Source organism: Temnothorax americanus, unplaced genomic scaffold (assembly GCF_048541705.1).
Source record: "Temnothorax americanus isolate GAGA-0224 unplaced genomic scaffold, ASM4854170v1 Scaffold187, whole genome shotgun sequence".
NCBI classification, from domain to species: Eukaryota; Metazoa; Arthropoda; class Insecta; order Hymenoptera; family Formicidae; genus Temnothorax; species Temnothorax americanus.
Genome location: NW_027509326.1, coordinates 129,872 through 133,896, shown reverse-complemented (window position 1 = coordinate 133,896; position 4,025 = coordinate 129,872). Strand labels below are relative to the sequence as shown.

At 31.5% G+C, this 4,025-nt stretch overlaps 1 long non-coding RNA gene across 1 annotated transcript; it reads left to right on the top strand.

Annotated features, from left to right (window-relative positions):
• The first annotated feature begins 2,834 nt into the window (after positions 1–2,834).
• Positions 2,835–4,025, top strand: LOC143896489 (uncharacterized). Its single transcript, XR_013256664.1, has 3 exons — positions 2,835–3,114; positions 3,548–3,597; positions 3,710–4,025. It is a non-coding gene; the product is annotated as an uncharacterized LOC143896489 (long non-coding RNA).

Here is a 4,025-nt window from a genome sequence, read left to right as displayed (position 1 = left end):
CCGTAATTTAAAAATATATAATTAAAGCAAAGAGAAAAACAAAAATTTTAAAAAAGAAATAAATATCTAATCTACAAAAATAATTAAAGACATTAAAAATAAGTTTAAAAATTTAAATAAAAAAATTAAAAAAAAAATAAAAAAAATTGTCGAACAAAAAAATTTAAAAAATTTAAAATGCTTTACGATAGCGAAGTGTAGGAAAAATGCATTCTGCGTGAAGCGCAGTGTGATTACTTTTAAAATGCATTAGCAATATACAAAAATAATATATATATATATATATATATATTTTATATAATATAAATAGAGAAGTTTTAAATAGGGCTTAAGGCAAGGTACTAAAAAAAAAAACCAACGCGCAATGGGTGGAACTTATTTGTCTTAAACATAGTAAATAGTACTCGATAAATTAAGTTTTCCTTAGGTGCGGTGTATATGCCGGAGTTAAAAAAATTGGTAACAAGAAATTATTCATAAAAATTGTCCATAAAAAAAATTCAGCTTGATATCTCAAAATTTGCGGAAATTGGAGCAATCACGTACATTTCTTTAAATAGAAATCGGAAACCCCTTTATTATTAGCAATTTTTTAAATTCTATTACATTCTTTAGTGCTTTCTACCCCTATTTCATATATAATTCTTTAAGATTCGGTCAATTATTTCCCGAAAAATTGGAAAAATTTTGGAACCGGTTTCCAAAAAATCTAATAACTAAAAATTATTTTATGCATCCCCGGAAAATTCAACCTCTATTTCATATATAATTCTTTAAAATTCGGTCCATTAACGAATGAGTAGTTCGCGGACAAACAGAGCAGAGACAGACAAACAGTCGGGTTTTATATTATAGTAATAGTATGATTATAGTATAATATTATAAATTGCAATAAAAAATTTTAATGTTGATTACAAGGTATACCAATTCTGAAAGAAAGTTAAATCTTTTTTTTAATCTCCCTTGGGTCCTCCTGTGACTATGGACGAAAGAGAAATTCTGATTTATCCGCGCCAAAACATCGGGGCTTGCAACGTCAATTTTGCACGTCCGTCGGTTCCGTGGAGGATAATATCTTATGATTGCTTGCTATTAAAATCCGTCCCAATTAAGGGCTCCGTGCAAGAGGCAAAAACTTTGGGCAAAGGGTCACCCAGCGGAGCGGGACCAGGTCAGAACAATCCAACCATCAACGCGGCTTATTTTCGAGGTCAAACTATAAGCGACCTGAAAGCTACGCGCGGAAGGGGTGCGGGGCATGGTGGCATAAACAAACTGGCGCAGCACGGCGGTGTTTCGCGAACAACAAATCAAACCGACACCTCGCACCGTCGCTCGGTATAATCAGCTAATTCGCGATAACAACTTAATTCGAGCCTCCGTAGGGCCCCGATCAAACAAAGTGTAACCACTTAATTTAGCTTAACGACCGGGATGGGTGCCCGGCGCGAAGATGCGAGCGCCGCCTGCGCACACGGTGTTGTTTGCCGATTGATCGCGGCCCCGATCGATTATCGGTCCCGTCGTTACATGGTAATGATCATTGCCCGCACATGTGCACGTCAAACCTGAAATTCTTCTCGATCCCGCGAGAACACTTCGCGGATACTAAAATCTTACAGTTCTATGTTGCGTAGCAAAAGTTCATAGCATCTCGAAGTTATAAAAACAAAACGATAAGCAATATAGCGATAATGATAAGAATACAACACGCTAATAACAATTGAACAATAATTGTGACGATAATAGCAATAACGGTAAGACTTTCGTATCCAATCCGATTTTGATGAAATTTTATAGGGACGTAGACCACATAGCACTTACTAGCTAAATGTAATCGAATGTTACAACCCGGGAAAAAAATATTATATATAATTATACATAAATATATATAATTATATGTGATTATATATGAAATTTGGTGCTTTATATAAAATTATATATGGGTCCATATATTATTATATATGGGCATATATAATTCTAAATATAACTAGATATGAACAATATATCATATGAACTCATGTATGGATACATATAAGATTCATATGGAAGTATATATAACCCTATATGATTATACATGATTTATATAATTTATATATAATATATATAAGAACTATTTATTCATAAAGATTATATATAATCTACATGGATAATATGATATATATGATTATTATATATAATCATATATAACCCGGGAAAAAAACCCTTATAATGTCTTATATGTTCATATAAGAAGTGGTCTTATATGCTTATATAAGAAGCGGTCTTATATGCTCATATATAAATTTTAGCCGCATTTGGCCGGATAAACTCTTATATGGTCATATATGATTACATAAGATTATATAAGGACAAATAAAAAATAACTCTTATAATGTCTTATATGCTCATATAAGAAGCTATCTTCTTTTCATATATAAATTTTGGCCTGATAAGAGTTTATATGGTCATATATGATTATATAAGATTATATATAACAACATATATATATTTAAATAGGTTTTAGAAAATTGTTATATATCTTCAAATGTTATTTTTTAAGGTAGTTGTGTCACAAAACCCATTTTTATAGGAATCTTTTAAAATTTGAACAGCATATTAATGTAAACACGCTCTACACACACGTGCAAGTAGAAAAAGCTTGACTATACCAAAGTTGAAATAATGGAAATCAAACTTAGCACTTTTTACATGTATCGTAGGACGAAAACGGCTTCCTATATCACGTTTGTAATTGTAGCGATCAAACTACTCATAGGATTTTAATGAAAAACAAAGAAATGATAAAAGAGACTTGTAAAAATATTCTTACAAAAGTACAAGACCCTTAAGGTAAACGGCCCAGTTACAGGCACTGTCCTAGTTTCCGGCATCGACGGTACATTTATATTTGTAATAAATAAAGTTTTCGTCAAATGTTAAAAAAATTACAAGCAAATTAAAAAGCGTTTTTTACTGTTGATTATTGCATAAACACTTTTTTTTTAAATTTTTCATACTTAAATTACCGACAGTGAATGGGGCGACTCGCGCGTTTCAGTGGCTCCCGAAGGGCATTCCTAGGTGACACACCTTAGTGGTAGCGTACGTCAAACTGCTGATTTTTAGTATTATGTAAGTATTAAAACGTCATAATGGTTATATGAACATGTTCAGCACGAATCACATTATCGATTAGATAAGTAATAGTTTATCTGTATGTTAGTTTTTCCCTTAAATTCCCGATGCCAAGAAGTGCGTCACGTAATGAAGGTTATGTTTCACTTTTTGGCACAGAGTTTGTAATATGTTGCATCATCAATTTTGCTTTATTATTCTAGAAATTGAGGTAGATTTATTGATACTTGTAACTCGAAAATTTATAATAAAAAACATTTTTTATGAAAAAAATAATTCTAATGAATTTTATGTTTGTTTAAAATTTATTAATTATTCAACACATTTTGACACTTTTTACGCTACAGATAAAGTTTGTTTTCTGTGTTTTATTTTCACCTATCTTATTTTTTGTATTTTAATGTAATATATAAAAAATCTGTTGTAACAGAGTAAGTACAGATAGAGAAAAAAGTGATGGAGACTTTGGACTCTTCGAAGGTAGCTAATTTTATCTCATATATCTTATATTATATGTAGTTTTTGCATAGAGGTTGGCAAAATATAATACCTTCCAGAGAGCTAATTAGTAATTAAACATTGATTATTACAGCTAAAATTATACGCAGGACAATTTAAGTAACTGTGACGTCTCGAAGTGCCGAAAATTGGGCCCGTTGGTGCCATAAAGTGCGGCAGAGCACTTCGATAGTGCCAAAAACGCCGGCAGTAACGAGCATTATAAAAATAATTATTTATTTATTAGAACTGAATGATTTAACTAAAAATATAGGTGAATCTTACTCAGAAAGCTTTAATGCACGTGTTAAAATAGTTTGTTTGGGGTTTAACAATATATCGCGTTCGTAAATAATAGAAAATCAGGGCCGCTGCTATAAAGGTGCCTATAACTGGGCCGTTTACCTTAT